Here is a 27,721-nt window from a genome sequence, read left to right as displayed (position 1 = left end):
TCCTTCATTCTCCTTTGCTCTAAATGTGATGGGATCAACAGATGTATCTTAGATGGCCACTTGCAAGCTTTTAAGACCACAGACACTACCCACCAAAGTAGAATGTAGAGGGCAGAGCCAACATGGTTATATAAACAAAAGCACTAAGCCATCCCTCCACAGCAAAGACCTGAAAAACTAAGTAAAACAGACAAACATCAATACTGGAACCCTAAGCACCAAATGAAAGCATAAAGAACTCAGTTAAGCCCCAAATGAAATAAGAAAATGACAGAGAACAGAGAATGAGGAGAGTTATGGCATGGAGGCCCCCTATTAGCTAACGCAGCTTACCTTCATCATCTTATATCCCTCAGCCACCAAGAATGGTGGACATAGAGTATGGGAAGGCAGCTTCATGGCTTCTAGCAGGAGAAAGAACAGCTGCTAACCAGCGATACATGATTTCCCACCCCACCTCACCCCCATGTTTCTTGCCCCTCTTCAGCCTCTGCTGCTTTCCAGTGGGCTGCGTTCACTCAGCTGGGGAGACATTGGCTCCTTGCCACTTGGATTTGCAGCACCCACACTAGCCATCTCTGTGCCATTTTTTATGTTTCTGTTGTTGCTTTTTTTTTTTTTTCTTGGCTTCTTTTCTCTTTTTCTCTCACACCTCCTTTCCTTCTTTTCTCTCGAACACCTGGCTCCATTTGTCATCTCCATTTCTTCTTGACAGGCATTGTAGCAAATGCTCAGCAGGGAAGCCACTTCTTCTGTTGCCACTGGAGGGATCCCTGGGTCGTTTTCACATCTTCCTTCTTACCTCTTATCTGCACCATACACTGAGCATTGCAACCTTGAGCAGCACAGGTGTGGTCTATCAGAACCTACCTTGGACTGCTCCCTAGCCCTGCCCTGTCAACCCCCATATATGCTGAAAATGACTCATGCCAGCCCCTTCCCCCTCCATAGGTACTGTCCTGCTGTACTGTAATTGACCAACTGACCCTACCCATTGGGTAAGGTAGTGACAATGCCCACAGACAAGCAAACAACAAAGAATGACCATACCACCTTCTAATATTAACCAAATAAAACAAAAAGAAAGATGAAACAAACAAATCTACCATCAATAGACGAAGAAAATAATTACTGAATGTCTCGAAGACAGCAGATAATATCAAAACATATTAAAAAAAAAAAGAACAGGATGGTTTCAACAGGCATCCAACATAAAACAACAGATGACCTGCCAGCAGAAGACAGGCACTGGAACTACATGACAGGAAATTCAAATCTCTAACATTCAGGGCTATCCAAGAGATGAAGGAAAAAGCAGACAAAAATAAGAAAAAATAGACAAAATCATTGAAAATACAGACAAAGTCATAGAAAAGACAGACAAAACAATGGAGGAAATCAGGAAAATAATACAGGAACAAAATTTCAGAATAAACTCACAACTACTAATCACACAAAAACATAAATTAGAAATATGTAAAAAAAAAAAAAAGAGCATTTTAAAATGATTAAATGGACAATCCCATCCTGAAGACATAACCATAATAAACATTTATGCACCCAATGACAGGACTCCAGAGTCCATAAAACAAACTCTAACAAAACTGAAAAGAGAAATTGACAGTTCCACAATAATAGTAGGAGGTTTCAACACACCACAACACTTTGGTAAAGGACAGAACACCTAGAAAGAAAGTAAACAAATACACAGAATACCTAAAGGCCACAATCAGCCAACTTGACCTCATAGACATATATAGAACACTCATCAGCTGCAAAGTACACATTCTTTTCCAATGCACACGGAACATTTTCCAGAAAAGACCACATCTTAGGCCACAAAGCAACTCTGAACAAAATCCAAAACTTGGAGATAATACAAAGTGTCTTCTCTGATCACAATGCCATCAAAGTAGAAATCAAAAACAGGAAAAGCAAGGGAAAAAAAAATACATGGAAACTGAATAACACCCTGCTTAAAAACTAGTGGGTACAGAATTAAAAAATTCCTGGAATTAAACAAGAACAAAAATACTTCATACCAAAACCTTTGGGACACAGTAAAGGCAAGGCTCAGAGGTCAATTTATAGCAACAGGTGCACATATCAAAAAAGAAAGTGATAAAATAAAAACATTTGCTACACAACTTGAAAAAAATAGAAAAAGAACAGCAAAAGAAGCCCACAGCCACCAGAAGAAAGGAAATAATAAAGATGAAAGCAAAAATAAATGAAATAGAGAATAGAAAAACAATAGAAAGAATCAACAAAAGAAAAGTTGGTCCTTTGAAAGGATCAACAAAATTGACAAATCATTGGCCAAATTGACAAAAGAAAAACAGGAGAAGACACAAATAGCCCAAATAAGAAATGAAATGGGGGACATTATAACAGGGTATAGAAAAGGAAGGAATACTTCTGAATTCATTCTATGAAGCCAGCATAACCCTGATACCAAAAGCAGTCAAAGACACCACACAAATACAAATATTACAGATGAATATCTCTTGTGAATATAAATACAAAAATTCTCAACAAAATCTTAGCCAATAAAATTCAGCACCATATCAAAAAGAAAAAAATACACAACAACTAAGTGGGATTCATACCAGGTATGCATTAGAAAATCAATCAACATAATCCACCATATGATTTTCTCAACTGACACAGAAAAGGCATTTGACAAAGTCCAACACTCATTCCTGATAAAAACTTTCAATAAAATAGGTATAGAAGGAAAATTCCTCAACATAATAAAGGGTTATCAATATAAAAGAACAGCCAACCTCATTCTTAATGGAGAGAAACCGAAAACATTCCCCTTGAGACAAGAATGCCTTCTATCACCACTCCTATTTAACATTGTGCTTGAAGTCCTAACTAGACCAATAAGGCAAGGAAAGGGAATAAAGGGCATCCAAATTGGTAAAGAAGAAGTGAAACTGTCACTAACTGCAGATGACATGATACTACACGTAGATAATCCAAGATGCTATAAGAAAACTACAGGAACAAATAGAAAAATCCAGCATAGTAGCAGGATATAAGATAAACTTACAAAAGTCACTTGGAGTCCTAAACACCAATAAACAAAATGATGAAAAGGAAATCAGGAAAACAATAACATTTATAATAGCCCTCAAAAAAAAAAAAAAAAAAAAACTAGGAATGAATCTAACCAGGGATGTAAAACACCTATACAAAAAAAAAAATACAAAACACTACTTAAAGAGACTTACATATATGGAAAAACATAACATGTTCATGGATAGGTGGACTCAACGTTATGAAAATGTCAATTCTACCCAAAGAAATTTACAAATACAAAGCAATCCTGATCCAAATTCCAAAAACATTCTTTAAAGAGGTGAAAAAAACTAATCATTAACTTTATATGCAAAGGGAAGAGGCCCCAGATAAGTGAAGCACTACTGAAGAAGAAGAAGAATAAAGTAGGCGGACTCAAACTACCTGACGTCAGAGCCTACTATACAGCTATGGTAGTAAAAACAGACTGGTACTAGTACAACACCAGATACATTGACCAATGGAACAGAATTGGGAATCCAGATGTAAATCTATACACCTGCGGTTACCTGTTCTTCAACAAGGGCCCAAAGTCCATACAATAGGGAAAAGACTTTTTTTTAACAAATGGTGCTGGTAAAACTGAATGCCCATCTACAAAAAAATAAAACAGGCCCACACCTCACACCATACACAAAAATTAATTCAAAATGAATAAAAAAACCTAAATATAAAACCAAAAGCTGCAAAGATCATTGAAGAAAAAATAAGATCAAAAACTAGAGTCCCTAACACGTGGCATTAACAGGAGACAAACCATAAGTAACAAGACACAACTTCCAGAAGATAAGCTGGATAACTGGGGTCTTCTAAAAATTAAGCACTTATGCTCATCAAAAGACTTCACAAAGAATAAAAAGAGAACCTATAGACTGGGAAAAAATTTTTGGCTATGACAAACCCAACAAAGGTCTAATCTCTAAAATCTACAAAAAAATCCAACTCGTCTACAAGAAAAAGGTATTTGCAATGGTCATCGTTGCCCTTGCAAAATTCTGTCATTTGATCTCCAGCATAGTTTCTATCACCAAGGCCATATTTTCCAACTACAGATCCTTCTTCTTTGTTTCCAACTTTTGCATTCCAATCACCAGTAATTACCAATGCATCCTGATTGCATGTTCGATCAATTTTAGACTGCAGAAGCTGGTGAAAATCTTCAATTTCTTCATCTTTGGTTTTAGTGGTTGGTGCATAAATCTGAAAAATAGTCATATTTACTGGTCTTCCTTGTAGGCCTATGGATATTATCCTATCACTGACAGCATTGTACTTCAGGATAGATCTTGAAATGTTCTTTTTGACAATGAATGCAACAGTATTCCTCTCCAAGTTGTCATACCCGACATAGTAGATTATCCAATTCAAAATGGCCAACACAAGTCCACTTCAGCTCACTAATGCCTAGGATATCCACGTTTATGCATTCCATTTCATTTTTGAAGATTTCCAATTTTCCTAGATTCATATTTTGCACATTCCAGGTTCCGATTATTAATGGATGTTAGCAGCTGTTTCTTCTCATTTTCAGTCATGCCACATCAGCAAATGAAGGTCCCCAAAGCTTTATTCCATCCACGTCATTAAGGTTGACTCTACTTCGAGGAGGCAGCTCTTCCCCAGCTGTGTTTCTAGTGCCTTTCAACCTGGGGGGCTCATCTTCCTGCACTATATCAGACAATGTTCCACTGCTATTCATAAGGTTTTCACTGGCTGATTCTTTTCAGAAGTAGACTGCCAGACCCTTCTTCCTAGACTGCCTTTGTCTGGAAGCTCAGCTAAAACCTGTCCTCCACAGGTGACCCTGCTGGTATCTGAATACTGGTGTCGTAGCTTCCAGCATCATAGCAACACACAAGCCCCCACAGTATGACAAGCTGACAGACACATGGGTATATCCTACCTAAATTAGAGACTATCTCAAGAATAGATATGACGCATTGAACATTAATGACCGAAGACCAGAAGAGTTGTGGAATGACATCAAGGACATCATACATGAAAAAAGCAAGAGGTCACTGAAAAGACAAGAAAGAAATAAAAGACCAAGATGGATTTCAGAAGAGGTTGTGAAACTTGCTCTTGAATGTCAGTAGCTAAAGCAAAAGGAAGAAATGATGAAGTAAAAGAACTGAACAGAAGATTTCAAAGGGTGGCATGAGAAGACAAAGTAAAATATTATAATTACATGTGCAAAGAACTGGAGATAGAGAACCAAAAGGGAAGAACACACTCAGCATTCCTCAAGCTGAAAAAACTAAAGAAAAAATTCAAGTCTCAAGTTGTAATAATGAAGTATTCTATGGGGGAAAATATTAAATTATGCAGGAAGCATCAAAAGAAGATGAAGGAATACACAGAGTCGTTATACCAAAAAGAATTAGTCGATATTCAATCATTTCAAAGGTAGCATATGACCGGGAACTGATGGTATTGAAGGAAGAAATCCAAGTTTCACTGAAGGCATTGGCAAAAAACAAGGCTACAGGAATTGACAGAATATCAACTAAGATGTTTCGACAAAAGGATGCAGAGCTGGAAATGCCTCCTATGCCAAGGAATATTGAAGACAGCTTCCTGGCCAACCAGCTAGAAGAGGTCCATATTTATGCCTATTCCTAAGAAAAGTGATCCAAACAAATGCAGAAATTATAGAACGATATTATTAATATCACACCCAAGCAAAATTTTGCTGAGGATCATTCAAAAGTGGCTCCAGCAGTATATTGACAGGGAACTGCCAGAAATTCAGGCTGGTTTCAGAAGAGGATGTGGAACCAGGGATATCATGGCTGATGTCAGATGGATACTGGCTGAAAGCAGAGAATACCAGAAAGATGTTTACCTGTGTTTTATTGACTATGCAAAGGCATTTGACTATGTAGATCACAACAAATTATGGATAACATTGTGAAGAATGGGATTTCCAGAACATTTAATTGTGCTCATGAGGAACCTGTATATAGATCAAGAGGCAGTTGTTTGGACAGAACAAGGGAGTACTGAGTGGTTTAAAGTCAAGAAAGTTGTGCATCAGGGTTGTGTCCTTTCACCATGCCATTCAATCTGTATGGTGAGCAAATAACCTGAGAAGCTGGATTATATGAAGAAGAACAGGGCATGAAGATTGGAGGAAGACTCATTAACAACCTGCATTATGCAGATGACAGAACCTTGCTTGCTGAAAGTGAAGAGGACTTGAAGCACTTAATAATGAAGATCAAAGACCACAGCCTTCAGTATGGATTATACCTCAACATAAAGAAAACAAAATCCTCACAACTGGACCAATAAACATCACGATAAATGGACAAAAGTTTGAAGTTGTCAACAATTTCATTTTACTTGTATCCACAATCCACAGCCATGGAAGCAGCAGTCAGGAAATCAAAAGACACGTTACTTTGAGCAAATCTGCTGCAAAGGACCTCTTTAAAGTGTTGAAAAACAAAGATATCACCTTGAAGACTAAGTTGCGCCTGTCCTAGCTATGGTATTTTCAATTGCATCATATACATGTGAAAGCTGGGCAATGAATGAGGAGGACTGAAGAAGAATTGATGCCTTTGAACTGTGGTGTAGTCAAAGAATATTGACTATACCATGGACTGCCAAAAGAACAAACAAACCTGTCTTGGAGGAAGTACAACCAGAATACTTCTTAGGAGCAAGGATGGCAAGACTGTGTTTTACATACTTTGAACATGTTGTCAAGAGGGATCAGTCCCTGGAGAAGGGCATCATGCTTGGCAAAGTACACAGTCAGCAGAAAAGAGGAAGACCCTCAATGAGGTGGATTGACGCAGTGGCTGCAACAATGAGCTCAAGCAGAACAACAATTTTGAGGATGGTACAGGACCAGGCAGTGTTTAGTTCTGTTGTGAATAAGGCTGTTATGAGCCAGAACCGACTCGATGGCATCTAACAACAACAACAAAAAAAGAAGTAATTCAGTTAAAAAATGGGCAAGGTGTACAAACAGGCACTTCATCAAGGAACACACCCAAGCAGTTAACAGACACATGAGGGAATGTTCACTATCACTAGCCGTTAGAGAAATGCAAATCAAAACCATAATGATATACTATTTCACCCCACCATTATTGGCAAGAAAGAAAATAACAAATTTTGGAGAGGATGCAGGGAGATTACAACTCTTATGCACTGCTGGTGGGAATGCAAAATGGTACAACCATTTTGAAAACAATATGGTGCTTCCTTAAAAAACTAGAAATAGAAATACCATATAATCCATCAGTTCCACTTCTGGGAATATATCCTAGAGAAATAAGAGCTGTCACATGAATAGACATATGCATACCCATGTTCATTGAAGCATTGTTCACAATAACAAAAAGATGGAAACAACCTAGATACCCATCAACAGATGAATGTATAAACAGCTATGGTACATGCACACAATGGATTTCTACACAAAGATAAAGAACAATGATGAATATGTGAAGCATCTAACAATGTGAATAATCTGTAGGGTATTATGCTGAGTGAAATAAGTCAATCACAAAAGCACAAATATTGTGTGAGGCCACTACTATAAAAATTCATGAAAATGTTTACACACAAATTCATGAAAATATTTACACACAAAATAAAACAACCTTTGATGGTTACAAGAGAGGGGAGGGGTGGAATTGGAAAAACACTAAATAGACAATAGATGAGTGGTAACTTTGGTGAAGGGTAAGAGAGTACACAATACTGGGGAAGCCAGCACAACTTGCACAAGACAAGATCATGGAAGCTCCGTAGACACATCCAAGCTCCCTGAGGGACTGGATTACTGGGCTGAGGGCTGTGGGGACCATAGTCTTAGGGAACTTCTAGCTTAATTGGTATAACATATTTCATGAAGAAAATGTTTTTCATTCTACTTTGGCGAGTAGCATCTGGGGTCTTAAAAGCTTGTGAGCGTCCATCTAAGATACTCCACTGGGGAGGTGGGGCCAAGACTACAGAGTAGTCAGACTCTTCTGCTGATCTGTCTTACAAAAAAGACCAGAAGAGACAAGCGAATTGATTATATATATGAAAAGCTAGGAGCCCTGAATGTCAAAGGCAAAGTTAGGAAATTGTACTGAGTGCAGAGGGAGGGAAAGGTGGATCAGAAGCAGTGAGGACTAGGATTTGCAGGACTTGACTAGGCAGGAACCAGTGCCCGTCAGGCACGATCCCCTGGCATGACATGGCGGGGCTGGTGGTAGCATTCAGAATTATGGTTTCCTCAGGGACAGACAGTGAGCTGCACATTCATGCCTCTGGAATCAGAGAAGAACAGTGCTCTCGGCAAAACTAAGTACTTGCATCTAATTTACTGTGCCCCTGGCCCCCAAGCCAGCTTCAGTGGCTGTCAAATTCCCTGGGCCTAAAATAGGTCCTGTTCCATGCGCTGAGCCATTCTCCCGGCCTTAGAGAAGGAACAGATTAATAAATGAGGGAAAAAATAATCTGCCAGCTCTCCTAAACTGGGAACCCAGGGCAGAAGTGGCCCCTGTCCAAGTACAATGGTCCATGAACTTTGAATGACTTTCACCCTTGCATTAACCCATGTGGGCTCATTTCAGGAGCTTAGGCCCTTGTTGACAGACTGCAACCCTGTAAGTGCCTGAGATGGGACTTCAGCTGTTTCATCTGTGCAGTAGATAGGCAGGTTTTTGACATTTGACACAACTCTTCCTATAAAGGAGGGTCCTTACCTATCCACATCAAAGTCCTGAGGACTAATGGCTCCACCCATGCCACCAAGGAACCTGCGACAGGGTTCCAAGGATATGTAGTGCCTCCCAGTCCTTTATAGCCAAAGGCATCATATGCCCATGGTCTGGCTACAGAACTGACACACCTGTGCACTCTAGGGAACAGGGACATGCTTTCCTCACAGACACTGGGCAGACAGTTGTCAGTCCCCTGTCTTGTTCAGACCATGACCTCCTGCTGCAGCCAGATACCTGTGCCTACACCAATCATCCCTGCTCCTCTAAGATAGTAGGTGAGATCATGTACCACACACTTGGTGACTGACTACCTTGGACACCTGAGCTGAATCCATACAAAAAAAGTGAATGGACACCTAGGCTCATATACCTGGTAACAGCTCTAAACATCTGGTGACAGGACGTTAGAGCTTCAAAGGTGAAAATAATGAAGCCAGGTCACTCAAGCAGCCTGTTTGGGCATATCAAAATAAATCAAAGTAAGAAACTAGGATGCAGTAAGCAGACATAAAATAAACTAATACAATTACTTATAGATGGCTTGAAGAAAACAGTCAAAATCAAATTACATAATGAAACAGACCATGATCACTTCAACAAACTCCCAAAACAAAGAATAAAGGAATCTTCCAGATGAAGCTATATTCCTGGAATTACCGGAGGTAAAATACAAAAGATTAAGATACAGAACTCTTCAATAGATCAGGAAGGAGAACAGGCAATGCACGCAACAGGCCAAGGAACACACAGATAAAGCAGTCAAGGAAATTAAGATAGTTATTTGAGAGCATAATGGCAAATGTAATAGGCTGCAAGAATCCACAGAGAGATAGCAATCAGAAATTCAGAATATTACCAATAAAATTTCAGAATTAGAAAAGTCAGAGGAGTAGAATGGAGGAACTGGAAGTCAGAATTAGTGAGACAGAAGATAAAACACTTGGCACCAATATATTAAAAGAAAAATCAGATAAAAGAATTAAAAAAAATGAAGAAACCCTAAGAATCGTGTGGGACTCTATCAAGAGAAATAACATACGAGTGATTGGAGTGCCAGAACGGGGAGGGATAACAGAAAATACAGAGAGAATTGTTGAAGATTTGTTGGCAGAAAACTTCCCTGATATCAAGAAAGATGAGAAGATATCTATCCAAGATGTTCATTTAACCCCACATAAGGTAGATCCCAAAAGAAAGTCACTAAGAAATATTATAATCAAACTTTCCAAAACCTAAGACAGAGAACATTAAGAGAGGAAATGAAAAGTCACTTATAAAGGAGAGTCAGTAAGAATAAGCTCGGACTACTTCGTAGAAACCATGCAGGCAAGAAGGCAATGCGTGACATATAAATCCTTGAAGGAAAAAAAAATTGCCAGCCAAGAATGATATTTTCAGCAAAACTGTCTCTCAAATATGAAGGTGAAATTAGGACATTTCCAAATAAACAGAGGTTTAGGGGATTTGCAAAACCAAACCAAAACTACTAGAAATATTAAAGGGAGTTCTCTGGTTAGAAAATCAAGAACATCAGATATCAACCCAAGACTAGAACACAGGACAGAGCAACCAAATATCAACCTAGATAGGAAAATCACAAAAATAAATCAAGAGAAAAAAAGCTCAAAACAGGGAAACAGTAACATCACTAAAAGTTGACAACATGAAATAAATAAATAAAGAGGGACTAAAAAATGTAGTCATAGATCTTTCCTGTGGAGAGAAGGTCAAGGCAATATAAAGACATAATTTGGTTTACACTTAGAAAAATAGGGGTAAATATTAAGGTAACCACAAAGAAGACTAATAATCCTACACATCAAAACAAAATAAAAGAAAAACATAAAGACTCAGCAAAACAATGAAAAAGAAGAAAAGACAATATATAAAGAAAAACTACTCAGCACAAAAAAATTATCTGGAAAAAAGAAACTGTCGATGATGCACACAAAAAAAGATACCAAAGTGACAACACTTAACTCATTCCTGTCACTAATTATGCTGAACGTAAATGGACTAAATGCAACAATAATGAGACACAGAGTGGATAAATGGATAAAAAAAATCATCCATCTATATGCCATCTACAAAAGACACACATTAGACTTAAAGACACTAATAAAATAAAACTCAAAGGATGGTAAAAAATATATCAAGCAAACAACAATCAAAAAACAGGATCAGTGGCAATATTAATTTCTGAGAAAATAGATTTTTAAGTTAAATCTACCACAAAGGATAAGGAAGGACACTATATAATGACCTCATAGGCATATACAGAACACTCCACCCAACAGCAGCAAAGTATACTTTCTTTTCCAATGCACATGGAACATTTTCTAGAATAGACCACATTATTAGGTCATAAAGCAAGCCTTGATAGAATCCAAAACATCAAAATATTACAAAGCATCTTCCCTGACCATAAAGCCATAAAAGTAGAAATCAATAACACAAAAAGCAAGGAAAAGAAATCAAACATATGGAAACTGAACAACACCTTGCTCAGAAATGACTAGGTTATAGAAGACGTTAAGGACGGAATAAAGAAATTCATAGAATCAAATGAGAATGAAAACACGTTCTATCAGAATCTTTGAAACACAGCTAAAGCAATCATCAGATGTCAATATATAGCAATAAATGCACACATCCAAAAAGAACAAAGGGCCAAACAGAAAGAATTATCCCTACAATTCACACAAATAGAAAGAGAGTAACAAAAGGAACCCTCAGGCACCAGAAGAAAGCAAATAATAAAAATTAAAGCACAATTAAATGAAATAGAGAAGAGAAAAGCAATTGAGAGTTAAAAAGGTCAAAAGATAATTCTATAAAAAATAATTAACAAAATCAAGAAACTATTAGCCAAACTGACAGAAGAAAAATAAAAGAGGAAGCAAATAACCCAATAAGAAATGAGATGGGCGATATCACAACAGACCCAACTGAAATTAAAAGAATCATATCAGATTACTATGAAAAATTGTACTCTAACAAATTTGAAAACCTAGAAGAAAAGGATGAATTTCTAGAAACACACTACCCACCTAAACTAACATGAACAGAGGTAGAACAACTAAATAAACCCATAAAAAAGTAAGAGATTTAAAAGGTAATTAGAAAACTCCCAACAACAACAACAAAAAAGCCCTCGCCCTGACGACTTCACTGCAGAGTTCTACCAAACTTTCAGAGAAGAGTTAACATCACGACTACTAATGGTATTTCAGAGCATAGAAAAGGATTGAATACTCTGAAACTCATTCTATGAAATCCGCATATCCCTGATACCAAAACAACATAAAGACATAACAACAACAAAAAAAAGAAAATTAGAGACCTATATCCCTCATGAATTTAGATGCAAAAAATCGTTACCAAAATTCTGGCCAGTAGAATTCAAAACACATCAAAAAAATAATTCACAATGATAAAATATGATTCATACCAGGTATGCAGGAATGGTTCAACATTAAAGAAAAAGTTGATGTAATCCATCGTATAAATAAAAGAGCCACATAATCTTATTAATTGATGCAGAAAAGACATTTGACAAAGCCCAACACCCATTCATGATAAAAACTCTCAGCAAAATAGGAATAGAAGGGAAATTCCTCAACATAATAAAGGACAATTTATACAAAGCCAACAGCCAACATCATCCTAAATGGAGAGAATCTGAAAGCATTCCCCTTGAGAACGGGAACAAGACAAGGATGCCTTTTATCACCACTCTTATTCAACATGATGCTGGAGGTCCTACTCAGAGCAATTAGGCTAGATAAAGGAATAAAGAGCATCAAAATTGGTAAGGAAGAAGTAAAAGTATCTCTATTTGCAGATGACATGATCTTATAAACAGAAAACCCTAAAGAATCCTCAAGAAAACTACTGAAACTACTAGGAGAGTTCAGCAGAATATCAGGATACAAGATAAACATACAAAAATCAGTTGGATTCCACTACACCAACAAAGAGAACATTGAAGAGGAAATCACCAAATCAATACCATTTACAATAGCTCCCAAGAAGACAGAATAAAAAAAAAAATACTTAGGAATAAATCTAACCAGAGACATAAAAGACCTAGACAATGAAATCTACAAGACACTACTGCAAGAAACCAAAAGAGACCTACATAAGTGGAAAAATGTAACTTGCTTACGGATAGGAAGACTCAACATTGTAAAAATGTCCATTCTACCCAAAGTGATCTATAGATACAATGCAATCCACTTTGGTGAGAAGTGTCTGGGGTTTTAAACACTAGCAAGGAGCCATCTAAGATGCATAAATTGGTCTCAACACACCTGGAGCAAAGGAGAATAAAGAACACCAAAGGAAAAAAAAAAAAAAAAGAGAGAAAGGGCCACATAAACCAGAGGCTCCATCATCCTGAGACCAGAAGAACTAGATGGTTCCCAGCCACCAGGGATCACTGCCCTGACAGGGAACACAACAGGGAATCCCTGATGGAGCAGATCAGTGGGATGCAGATCTTAAATTTTCATAAAAAGACCAGACTTAATGGTCTGACTGAGACTGGAGGGACCCTGACTGTCATGGTCCCCAGACCCTTTGATAGCCCAGGACTGGAACCATTCCTGAAACCAACTCTACAGACAGGGATTGATTGGCCTAGACTATAAGATAGACAACGATTCTGGTGATGAGTGAGCTTAGTGGCTCAATTAGAAACTTGAGAATGTGTGAGAGATTCTTGGGTGGTGACGAGATGAGAAGGAAGAGGGGGACAGGAGCTGGTTAAATGGACAGAGGGAGTACAGGGTGGAGAGGAGAACTATGCTGTCTCATTAAGGGAAGAGCAGCTGAGAGTGCATGGCAGGGGGTGCATGGCTTTTTATATGAGAGACTGACTTGATTTGTAAACTTTCACCTAGAGCACAATAAATAAAAGTTTTCTTCTATAATGACCCATATCCCAAAAACCCAAACCAAACTCATTACTGTTGAGTCGATTCCAACTCATAGCCACCATATAGGACAGAATAGAACTGCCCCTTAGGGTTTCAAAGGAGTGACGGATGGATTCCCACTGCTGAACTTTTGGTTAGCAACCATAGTGCTTAACCACTAAGCCATCCGACCTATGTCATAGTATTTTCAATTGCCTCCTATGCATGCAAAAGCTGAACAATGAAAAAAGAAGATCAAAGAATTGATGCCTTTAAATTATGATGTTGATCAAGTTATTGGACTGCCAGAAGAACGAACAAGTCTGTCTCGGAAGTATAGCCATAATGCTCCTCAGAAAGGAGAATGGCGAGACTTTGTTGCATGTACTTTCAACTTGTTATCAGGAGAGACCAGGCCCTGGATGAGGACATCATGCTTCGTACAGTAGAGGGTCATTGAAAAAAAGAAAAAGTGCATCAGTGAGATTTATTGACATGGTGGCTTCACAATGGGCTCAAACATACCAACTGTTGTGAGGATGGCACAGGGCTGGGAAGTGTTTTATTGTGCATAGGGTTACTATCAGAACTGACTCAATGGGCACCCAATAATAACAATAATGATATTTTAAGTATCATCATTCTCCTCTGTAATCTTTCACAAATGGACACAGTGCTCTGCATTATAGATTTGATGTCTGGAAATACAGTAATCATGATGTGGTATGGTCAGGTTGGAGGATGCCTAGAGTTAGCTTTATGCAAAAACCCTTTCAATATTGTTATTGCAGTTACTGTAAATCTCCCCATTTTTCTCCCTAAAGTAAAATTTACATACACTGAAATATTCACACCTTAAAATGTACAATTCAATGCATTGTGATAAATGCATACATTCAGGTAATTACCAAGCTGTTCAGAATAGAACACTTCTCTCACCTCGTAATGTTCCCCTTATCTCCTTCTAGTAGATCCCTGCTTCCCTTAGGCAAAGAAAAAAAAAAAAAGTTTTACATTCTGTTCCATTTATTAGATTAGTCTGGTTTAAAAATTCATATGAACCAAAAAATACAAAAATGACTCCTAGACTTTTGACTGGAGACATTATGTGAACAGTCAATGAGCCTTAACATCTCAAAATATAAGCCTATATACAAATTTAACATCTTATTGATATTATTTTTAAAATGTATCTATGTCTCAAAATTTTAAAGTCACTCTGTATCCATGCTATACCTTAAAAGAGATAACATTTAAAAAATGTAGAAAGAATCTTCATAATTCTACCTGTGTATACACATACAGTTTTGTCTAATTGAGTCAAATACAACTCATGATGACCACATGTGTTTCAGAGTAGGACTGTGCTCCATAACATTTTAATGGCTGTGACCTTTTGGAAGCAGATTGCTAGATCTTTCTTCTGAGTCACCTCGGGGAGGATTTGAACCATCAAACTTTTGGTGAGTAGCCCAGCATTGTTAACCATTTGCACCATCCAGGGATTCCTCTACTCATGTACAGGGCAAGTGAATACATTATTGGAGTATTTCACTTCCAAAAGGTGTACACTTCAGGAGGCATAGGAAAAGCCTATCTGTAAAAAGTCAAAAAAGTAACAACAAAAGACAAAGAAAATATCTTACACTTCAGATACTGATTTGAACATCTGCAGAGAGAAAATATTTCTTGTAGTCCACTGTGAGGTAGATCGTGAAAATAGTTATTGCTTTTCTTTTTTTTATTCTTATTTTTATCACGTTTTAAGTGAAAGTTTACAAGTCAAGTTAGTCTCTCATACAAATATTTATACACACCTTGCTATGTACTCCTAGTTGCTCTCCCCCTAATGAGACAACACACTCCTTGTCTCCACCCTGTATTCCCGTGTCCATTCAGCCAGCTTCTATCCCCCTCTGCTTTCTCATCTCCCCTCCAGACAGGAGCTGCCCTCATAGTCTCATGTGCCTACTTGAGCCAAGAAGCTCACTCCTCATTGGGATAATTTTCTGTCTTATAGTCCAGTCCAATACTTGTCTGAAGAATTGGCTTTGGGAATGGTTCCAGTCTTGGGTGAACAGAAGGTCTGGGGACCATGATCTCTGGGGTTCTTCTAGTCTCAGCCAGAACATCAAGTCTGGACTTTTTATGAGAATTTGAGGTCCACATCCCACTGTTCTGCTCCATCAGGGATTCTCTTTTGTGTTCCCTGTCACGGCAGTCATCGGTGGCAGCTGGGCACCATCTGGTTCTTCTTATCTCAGACCGAGGTAGTCTCTGATTTATGCAGCCCTTTCTGTCTCTTGGGCTCATAATTACTTTGTGTCTTTGGTGTTCTTCACTCTCCTTTGCTCTAGGTGGGTTGAGACCAATTTATGCATCTTAGATGGCCCCTCACCAAAGTGGGATGCAGAATGTTTTTTAGTCTATTTTGTTATGCCAGTTGACCTAGATATCCCCTGAACATGGTCCCTAGAGCCCCATCCCTGTTACTCTGGTCTTCAAAGTGTTTGGTTGTATTCAGAAAACCACTTTTGGTTTAGTCCAGTTGTATTGACCATCCCTGTGTTATGTGTTGCCCTTCCCTTCACCTAAAAAAAATTTTTATCTATAATATCCCTCTCCCTCCCTCCCTGCCCTCATAACCATTAAAGAATATTTCTTTCTGTGTTTAAACTTAATCTAGAGTTCTTATAATAGTGGTCTTACACAATATTTGTCCTTTTGTAACTGACTAATTTCACTCAGCATAATGCCTTCCAGATTCCTCCAAGTTATGAAATGTTTCACAGATTCATTGTTGTTCTTAATAGTTATTTAGTATTCCATTGTGTGAATATACCATAATTTATCCATTCATCCATTGATGGGCACCTTGGTTGCTTCCATCCTTTTGCTATTGTAAACAGTGCTGCAATGAACATGGGTATGCATATATCAGTTCATGTGAAGGCTCTTATTTCTTTAGGGTATATTCCAAGGAGTGGAATTGCCAGGTCATACGGTAGTTCTATTTCTAGCTTTTTAAAGAAGTGCCAAATCGATTTCCAAAGTGGTTGTACCCTTTTACATTTCCACAAGCAGTGTATAAATGTTCCAGTCTCTCCACAACCTCACCAATATTTATTATTTTGTGTTTTTTGGATTAATGGCAGCCTTCTTGGGGTGCGATGGAATCTCATTGTTGTTTTGATTTTCATTTCTTTAATAGCTAATGATCGTGAGCATTTCCTCATGTATCTGTTAGCAGCCTGAATGTACAAGAAAATTAAAAAAAAAACGGCTTACTATGGAAAATAGAACATACTTTGGAAACAGCATAGTAGACGTTTTCAAACAACTGAAAAATAGTCACATGAAAAAGGAATTAGAATACTTAAGTATGACACTAAGAGCAACAAATTGACGGAGGCTAAAGAATGGGTAACCATAAGTCAGAATCGACTGGACAGCCACTAAGAATAACATAACAACAAAGAATGGCAGGTTTTTATTATTTACATGTGCAAGCATTAAATCAACCTGAATATATATATATATGTATATATATGCTTAAAATAGAATGAACTTCTTTAGAAGGCAGTATGCTGTTTTGTTGCTGATGATATTTAAGAATCAGCTGGTTGGGAAGTTGTAGCTGGAATTTAAACATTATATGAGTGGTATCCATGCTAGTCAATGTTGTTTCCTTTGGATATGGAGTTTCATTTTTGTTCCTGTATATTAATAGGAGCCCTGGTGGCATAGTGGTTAAGTGCTCAGCTGCTAACCAAAAGCTCAGCAGTTCAAATCCACCATCCACTCTTTGGAAACCCTGGAGGGCAGTTCTACTATGTCTTATAGGGTCACTATGAATAACTGTTTTAGTTTACCTCTGAGGCCAAGAATACATAAAACTAGAAACACAGGGAAACCAAATTGTTATATGCACACACACATACCCCCACAAGCACAATTCTCTCAGGTTCTCAGTAAACTTATTTTTTAAAAGAATAACATCACCTGGCATTGTCTTGTTTCTAAGAGGACTGGCTTGTGCATAGGCTTCAAAACTTAATTAAGAATGTTAGCGGTGCTAGAATTTTTTTGGAATATGGGCAAACATCATAAAAAAAGGAAAAAAAATTTTTTTTTTTTACATCATAGTAGGGACTAATTGGAAAATAATGACTCAGGGACTGGGGCAATGCTCCTAAAATGCAGTCCAAATTTTGTCTAAAGTTATGACAGAATTATTACATTTTAAATATTGACTCCTCTAACACACAGATCAATACATGTCTATGTCAGCAGGAGCACATTAGGTATATTTTCTGATTCCTGGAGAGGCTTATCCTTATCTGTGGTTTGACTGCATTTATCAGCAGGCCTGTGGATAGCTGGCAGGAAATGAGGTGAAAATTACCTGTTGTTGCTGTTGGATCAAAGGACACAAGCCATTCTATATCAACTCCAGGATAACTTAGCATAGTTGGGGCATTACAAAATAGATATCAAAACATGGCTTACAGCAATGTCTATAGGTACAAAATCAACTTAAAAGAGATGAGTGGAAATGCAAACACTGGGCAGAAGTCTGGGTTCAGGGAATGGCAAAGATTATAACCAGCACCTAGCATCTCCCCAGGGTAGATATTTTACTGAAAAGTGTCTTCATCACATGGTGATTTCTCTTTCCTAAAATATCATCAATTCCTATGACCTTGCTAAATTCACTTATTATTTTTATTAGATTTTTTCCCCCCAAACATTAGTATTTATTTTTTTGTGTTGTCTTTTTGCACTGGCTAAGATTTCCAAAACAATGTTTTAAAGTGTATAGTAGATTTAAAATGTGTTTTATATTTAAACATAGAGCTAACTTTTCTGTTGTGTTTTATTTCTCTTTTCAGTTATTGGCTTTCTTCTTATACCTCTTCAGCTTGAAAAATTTATTTTGGCATTTCTTGTAATGGAAACCTGCTCCAAATAAATTTTCCCACCAACTGACCTGTCTCATAATATCTTTACTTTTCCTTCATGATTGTTTTTCAGCTGCAAAAATAATGTGTTCAAATATATGTAACAAAATTTGCTCCTTTAACTTTTTTTTTAATTAACAGTTATATTTAGATATAACTTACATACATACCACATATTTTTCTCATTTTAGGTCTACAATAATTTTCGATTAGTTTACTAACAGAAAGTTGTAGTGCAACATCACCACAACCCAAATTTAGAATATTCCCATCTTCCTAAAAAGATCCCTCTTCCCCATTTGCAGTCACTTTCGGTTCCCACACCTAGTTCCTAGTTTATTTTGTCGCTAAAGATTTACCTTTTCTGAACATTCCACACTGGTGAGATCATACAGCAGCTGGTCTTTTGTGGCTGGCTTCTTTCATTGAACATAATGTTTTAAGGTTCACCCATATTGTAGCATGGATCAGCAGTTTGTTTTTGTTGCTGAATATTATTCTGTTTTATGGCTATACCTCACTATGTTTTCTCATTCTCCAGTTGATAGACATTTGGGTTGTTTCCGCTTTTTGAATACTATAAGTAACACTGCAGTGAACATTTGTGTACAACCTTTTGTGTGCACATATATTGTCATTTCTCTTGGGTGGGTGTCCATTTCAGCGGCCTTAATTACATTCACAATATTTTGCAAACTTTACCACTCTCTACTCCAAAAGTTTGCCTTCATGTTTAAAGGATATTTTTTCCCTCTATATAGAATCATGGGTTGACATACATTTTTTAAGCACTTTCAAGTTCTCATTTTGTAATCTTTAGCCTCCATTGTTTTAGATGAGTCAGCCATCATTCTTATTAACGACACACTGTACATAATGTCCTTTTCTCTAGCTGCTTTCAGGAAGTATGTTTCTCTTTGGTTTCAGCACATTGACTATAATACGTCAAGGTGGATATTTTTTGTTTTATTATTACTATTTTAATTCTCTGCATTAATCTCTTCAACTATTTTTTCCTGTCCCATTCTTTCTCTCTTCTTCTTTTGAGAATCCAGCTGTGCATGCATTAGGGCATTTGATATTATCCAATAGAAATTGGAGGCTCTGTTTTATTTTTTTCACTCCATTCTTCTCTTCCTCTATCATTCTGTCTTCAGGTTTATTCATTTTTTCTCATGCTGGATCTACTACTCTTCTACTAAGCACTTCAAATGAGATCTTCACTTTTCTATTTTTCTAGAGTTTAAATATAGCTCAGTTTTTTTCAAGCCCGTTTCTCTGCTGAATGCTTTCATCAGTACATTTCATATTTTAACCCTTTTCTAGTATTAATTTAAAACCCCTCTTTGATAATCCCAACATCTGTGCCATTTATGGATCCGCCTCCACTATCTGTTTTCTTTCCTGACCATGGGTCATGTTTTCTTGCTTCATTAAATGACTTGTAACTAATTTTCTTATTGAATACCAGACAGTGTGTGAGAAAGAATTATAGACATTGGAGAAAACAATATTTTCCACTACTAAAGGCATTCCCTTTCTGTAAGGCTACAAGTTTGGAAGGTTGAGTCCATTTTATGTGTGGATGAGATGAATCTGGGCTTTGTAGCACATTTAGTCTAGTCACTTCACTACTAAATTCAAATATTTTGAAGGCAGAATCAGGACTGTTTTTTTAGCAAATCTTGAGATGTACTCAAAAACAAGACTGGAGTTTTTTTGTTTGTTTTTAATTAAGAGCCCCATCCTCAAAATTCTAAGCTATGGGAGATTTCTCCCTGTTTTACAGCTTAATTATCTTTTTCTTTTCTTTCTTTTTGTATTCCTTCAAAGTTTTCTCTGATGCCTCATTCTGTCCATGACTTTCTATGCCTCAAAAAATGACTCTCTGCCAGAGTTGCAGTTCACTAGGTAGTCCCAAGAGGTACGTTATGAAGAAGCATCAGCGTTCCCATTATATACAAAGAATCACAACATTATTTAACACACACAAAAACACTTAACTTTACAATGTGTTTTACAGTTCTATATTTTACACTTTCCTCTAGATTACCAAAATATTAATTCCAAGATTTCCTTGTGTCACCCCTATTCCTTAGGGAACCTACCCACTTCATAGGAATACTCACGGGCTGCACTGATGACCCATCGAAATTTGTATCGTATGAATTATAATGATCTAAATGTAACTAATTGTGCATGTTTTCCTCTGGTCTGCCACATAAGGAAAGAAGGCAGATTTAGTATTTACCAAGAGGTGAGGCTTTGATGAATAACACACCTACTATGGCTTTCCGTACATTTACTTAGTTTGCTATTCCTAATCAAATTTACAAAATTTTTAGTTATTATTTCTTCAGGTATGTATTTTATGCTATTCTCTTTCTCCTTCAGAGATTTCAATTTCAGTTTTTCTAGCCTCCTTGACAATGTCCCGTAGATTACTGAGGTTCTCTTTTTTTTAACTTAAATAATACATATTATTTAATTCAAGTAACCTGACCCAAGCCATGGTATTTTCAATCACATCATATGCATATGAAAGCTGGACAATGAATAAGGAAGACCAAAGAAGGATTGACGCCTTTGAATTGTGGTGTTGGTGAAGAATATTGAATATACCATGGACTGCCAAAAGAATGGACAGATCTGTCTTGGAAAAAGTACAGCCAGAATGCTCCTTATAAGCAAGGATGGCGAGACTGCATCTTACATACTTTGGACATGTTGTCAGGAGGGATCAGCCCCCGGAGAAGGACATCATGCTTGGCAGAGCACAGGGTCAGCAGAAAAGAGGAAAACCCTCAACAAGGTGTATTGACACAGTGGCTACAACAATGAGCTCAAGCATAACAATGATTGTAAGGATGGTGCAGGACCAGGCAGTGTTTCTTTCTGTTGTGCATAGGGTTGCTATGAGTCAGAAATGACTTGACAGCAGCTCACAACAACAACAACAACATTGAACTCAATGCATCTAAAATATCATATCAACATGAATAATTGTAAAAGTTTAATAAGATAGTTTGCTTATAACATATTTTGGAGATAGAATACACATACAAGAGACAGAGAATGATATGAGACATCTTATAAAATGAAGGAATGGTGGTATTTGATCCTAACTGTATCAAAGATGTTCAATTATCTTAAGTGCTCAGTAACCACATGTGGCTCCAATATTATACAGTACAATTCTAGGCCTTTCTCTGTGCTCTCTCATACACACAAACACACATTGAATCTTAATTTTTTCTACTATTTATGGAAGGCCATTAGTAAATGTCAGAATACACTCAGATAGCTATATAGTATCATGGGAGCCCTGGTGGCACAGTGGTTAAGTGTTTGGCTGCTAACCAAAAGGTCAGCATTTCAAATCCACCAGTTGCTCCTTGGAAAACCTATGGGGCAATTCAACTCTGTCCTATAGTGTTGCTTTAAGTCAGAATTTTACTTTAGTAGTATTAAGTAGTACAAACCTGCAAAACTTATTGAACCATTTCCGTATGGATAGATATATTGTTTTGGGTTTTGTTTTGTTTTTTCATTTCAAATTTATGTTCACCTGTTCATTTCTAAAGGGTAGGGCTCTAGATATGGAATTGCTATGTCTAAGGGTATGATCCTGTTTCAAGTAATATAAAGACAATATTATTTTAATCAAATATGCCAGTGAGTGTATAGCTAAATGTGGTCTAGGTTTTTAGTTTAAATTGGTTCCAAAATCAATTTTTAATACATATGTGTGTGTCTATATATATATGAATATTTGTTGTTTTTAGGTGCCATTGAGTTGGTTCCAACTCATTGTGATCCTATGTACCACAGAAGGAAACACTGCCTGGTCCTGCACCATCCTCGCAATCATTGTTTTGTTTGAGACCATGGTTGCACCCACTGTGTCAAGCCATCTCATTGAGTGTCTTCCTATTTTTCGCTAATCCTCTACTTTACCAACAATGATGTCCTATCCAGGGGCTGATTCCTCATGATAACATGTCCAAAGTATGTTAGATGTAGTCCCATTTTCTTGCTTCTAAGGAGCATTCTGGCTGTGCTTCTTCCAAGGACAGATTTGTTTATTCTTTTGGAGTCCATGGTATATTCTATATATATATATATGTGTGTGTGTGTGTATATACATATATATATACATACACATATATATATACATATAAGAGTTGAGATTGACTTGATGGCAGTGAGTTTTGTGTTATTCCAGTGAGGTTAAAAATATCACAGTATAGCAAATATCTTACATAAGGAATAATGAGGTGATTACACATGAGACTGAAAAAAATAAATGGAGACTTAGCTAAGATGGAATGAATATCCTTCAGAAGCACTTCTCCAGAGTAAAGACTAAGGGAGAAAATTGGTAGACTACTTTGAGTAGTTATGGTGGGCCAGGAAATATGCTTAGTCTTATACATGCTTTTGTTCCTTCAGATTTCATTACCGTTATTCTTTTTCTGCAAATTCAAGACAAATATGGATGTATGTGTGTGTGTATGTGTGCATGTGTGCATGTATGTGCATACACAGAGATATGAATATACATGAATATCATTAAAGCATGTGTTCAATTGCAGCATCATATGAAAGGAAAAAATAGGATAGTTTTGCCTACTTCTCTCACAGTCACTTTGACTTTAAACTTGCCATTGTCAAGGTTGATGTTTTAGAACTAAATAGTTCGTCACTGACGTTTGCCTCTTTAAATCAGCATAGCAGATAGCAACTGACCACATAAAATATTATGTAATCCTTCCCAATTTTACCAGGATCTCAGAAATGCTGTGTCTGACAGTATTGAGCCTCTGTGGACTAATGGAAGTGCTCAAATTGATTGGCAATTCCCATTTTCCATTTGAAGATGTTTTTAACTTGCTAAAAGAAGCTGTACAAAGAGCGATTAGGCAGCAAGACTGTTGATTTCTAATTGGTAGCCTGGACTTTAAATCTACCTTCACACAAGCTGTGATGTCCTAAAGCAACACTTTACTCAAGGGACCATTAAGCAGAAATGCTATTTCCTGATAAAAGATGTCCTGCCCTTTCAATTTGTCTTTCTCAGTGTGGGTCTTATTTAAGTGTACCTTGAAGAAGCAAGAGTGAGAAGGAGAAGTGGGAATGCCTAAAATGTATTTCCTACCATTATCTCATGCCTCATAACCCACTTTTAAACATTTTTTCATGAAAGTAGGTACTTCAAAAGGAATTGCTTTTATCATGAGAAATTTCAGATGAGTGGGTGTCCATATTCAGTGCGTTATCACATATGCTTCTCTTTTTAAAGGAGAGGAATCAGGATGTCTTTTGCTTACCTCAAAGCTAGTGAAATAGGCTTCGTGGAGGTCACCCAGAGAGCTAAATACTTTTTCACTAAAAAAAAAAAAAAAAAAAACCACTGCTGTCGAAAATACTTTTCCAGGGAAGGATAAATCCAACTCTAGAGTGTACCAGTTAGGTTTGAACCCCGCATCCTCCTTACTTCTCTCTACTCCCACTTCCCCCTCTAGAAATGTGGAGGAAAATGAATAATAATAGGGGCAGTAAAGAGGAAAGGCAACCATGTCCTCATCCCTGAATGCAAGAGGCATACCTGCAGCCAGCCCAAAGATCGAAATTGATAAATGTTTTGGGCAGAACACTTGTGGTTACTGACTTGTGGTGCTGTTTATGACTTAGAAGGATGGCAGCCTTGTAGTATTTGATATTATCTGAGAATGATGGGAAAAACATGGACCTACCTGAGTTTTCATTCAGAGACAAAAAGAAAACTAGCTTAACAGAATACATGCAAAAAGGGCTGGTGAGGGGGATGAGGTTGCATTTTGCATATATTCTAAAAGTTCTGCAGCTTCACCATGACAATTTCATATCAGGGTCAGAAATATGTTTAATTTCACTTTCTCATCATCCAAATCACTGCTCAATGTTGGAAAGATATTTTTCCCTGATCAGGATAGCTAAGTTGCTACCCCCCTTAACTCTGTATCCCCTTACCTGTAAGATAACACTCCTAGAGTTTCACTTTTATCTTTTATATGCAGGTTTGTTGTCCTTCTCCTCACCTCCCTGCCCAATGTTTGTTCCAGTAATTAAAAAAAAAAAAAGTATCTTTCATATCTTATTCATTGTTATACAACAGAGGCAAAAGTGTCTGAATGAATGAATGGGGAGAAGGTTCCAAGACTGAGTGTACAATCATTGGGAGGACTGCCATGATTGGAGCATCTGAACCCCTTGGCAGAGACATGTAACTGCAGAAGCAGTGGGATAAAGACAAAAACCACTAAGGACCAAGAGTCCAGATGTTGCATTTTTTTATTATTATTTTCTGTAAGGCTTGAATTCTTATATGATCCCACTCAGAGGAGAGAGAACATACAAATTTAGATTTTATTTCTGGCCAGCAGGATGGGTAGAGGCATAGAGATGCTTAACATTTTTTTCTAGAAAAATGTAAAAAAAGTTAATTATTATACTTTAAGGTAAACAACTCAACCATGATATATATATGTATGTGTGTGTGTGTGTGTGTGTGTATATATATATATGAGAAAGAGAAATATACAGAAACCCTTCATGCACTATATATATGAACAGGTAGTAGAATTATAGGTATTTTATTTTCTAAATTTTTCAAAAGTAATCAATGTATTCCTTAGGTAATATATATTTGTTTTGTTTAATGAGATCAGTAATAGTACACATCTTTTAGGACTATTAAATTTATGTAAATTATAGTATATGAAGGAAACCTTGGTGGTACAGTGGCTAAGAGTTTGGCTGCCAACCAAAAAAAAAAAATTAAAAGGCTGGTAATTTGAATTCATCAGGCTCTCCTTGAAAACCCTATGGGGCGATTCTACTCTGTCCTATAGGGTCGCTATAGTTGGAATCTACTCGGTGGCAACAGGTTTGGTTTTTATAGCATATGAAGATCGTTTTTAAAAAGTTAATTTCATGGTTGACCTTTAGTTATTATTATTATGCATATGAGCAATAATTGAAATATCTATTTATGTGCAGGAATATTTTCATACTAGGGGAGAAAATGTGAAGTATTCATGATCCTTCGTCTTGGGTAACTGGGGGAACATCACAGAAAACCATCCAGAGGATCCAGGTTTACAAGAATCTATCTAGTGGTTAGGTCTCTGCAGTATAAATGAAAAAAGAAAATCAGGTAAACGAGACATCTAGAGAAACAAAGAAGGTAAATAGAGAATGTCTGAAAAGAGATGGGAGAGGGATTAAGGACCAAGAAGAATTGGAAAAAAGAAAACACTACAAAACAAAATTTGGTACAATTTAAGATGCTTTCCCAAAATGGACTTTCACGAGTAATTGTTTTCGTTTTTTTCATAAGGGAATAAAGAAGTAGAAAGTAAGACATATTCTGGTTAACAGTTGGACGTAAAGATTAACTTCTCCTGCAGAGACTACATTAGTCTGAGACCAGAAGAACTAGATGGTGCCTGGCTACAACCGATGACTGGCCTGACAGGGAACACAACGGCTAACCCCTGAGGGAGCAGGAGAGCAGTGGGATGCAGACCCCAAATTCTCATAAAAATTAATGGTCTGACAGAGACTAGAAGGACCCTGGAGGTCATGGTCCCCAGACCTTCTGTTAGGCCAAGATGGGAACCATTCTCAAAGCCAGCTCTTTAGACAGGGATTGGACTGGACAATGAGATAGAAAATGATACTGGGGAAGAATGAGCTTCTTGGATCAAGTAGCACACGAGACTATGTTGGCATCTCCTGTCTGAAGGGGAGATGAGAGGGTAGAGGGAGTCAGAAGCTGGCCGAATGGACAAGAAAAGAGAGTGGAGGGAAGGAGTGTGCTGTCTTATTAAGGGAAGAGCAATTAGGAGCATATAGCAAGGTGTTTATAAATTTTTGTATGAGAGTCCGACTGATTTGTAAGCTTTCACTTAAAGCACAATAAAAATTAAAAAAAAAAAATTAACGTCTCCTAATTTGTTTTGTATAAGGCCATCTTTTCAATATAGACATTTTATTATTACCCACTGATAATGGATTTTAGGGAATAAATTATAGATCTCAAAGTCATGTTGATAAGTTGTTCTACAATGTTTTTTAAAAAATATTTCAAAAGGTACTGGATTTTTTATTATAAGAAACATTACTTTTGTTTAGAAAATAAAGAATGTCATAAGAGGTGCTAAAACTGTGATAATTAAATCAAATAGACATCTTCTCTACTGTCTATATTCAAAGAGGAAAATGTAAATGCATTTCTCTTATATTCTTTCTAGAAAATTGATTTGATTAGTATAAGGCAAAAATACCACGGTTTTATTCCAGTTTCTTCAGTTAGAAAAGGAAGCAACCTAAGGACAAACAACACAAGATGGCTGGGAATGGGAACATTCAAATGTAGGCTCATGCCTTTTACAGTCTCTTTTATGATTTAGATTTTCTCTGTCTTTAAGAAGAGGTTATATGAAAAGACCACTAAGAACCTAATACTACTCTACTGAACCTCACAGTGGGAACTATTAACAATCAAACCATATTTTCCTGTAGTTGTTTCTCTGTAGCAAGGTAACTATTGCAGTCAACGGTAGGGGCAACAATTTAACCTAGAAGCATGTTTTTAAAAATCATTAAACAATAAAAGTAAATAAAACAAACAAACAAAAATCCTGTTGCCATTGAGTCAATTCCAACTCATAGTGACCCTATAGGAAGGAGTAGAACTCCCCCATAGTAAATAAGCTACAATTAAATAGTACATCCAACAAAACTCATGCTATTAAAACAATTCTATCTAAACAAATGCCAATGGAAAGCAAATATTCATAAATGAAACCATTTCCTAGCATTTGGGAAACAATAGAACAGTCTAACCACTAGTTAAATCAGTCTTTGCGAAGAGATTGCAGTTTTCATTGGGAAACCAATCCCAGGAAATCTGTTAGTTCAAGGAGTAGTAGATTTGTGTGGTAGACTTAGACTGGCAGAGCCCAAAACAAGGGTA

Source organism: Loxodonta africana, chromosome 26, assembly GCF_030014295.1.
Source record: "Loxodonta africana isolate mLoxAfr1 chromosome 26, mLoxAfr1.hap2, whole genome shotgun sequence".
NCBI classification, from domain to species: domain Eukaryota; kingdom Metazoa; phylum Chordata; class Mammalia; order Proboscidea; family Elephantidae; genus Loxodonta; species Loxodonta africana.
Note: the sequence above shows the minus strand (reverse complement) of the source record.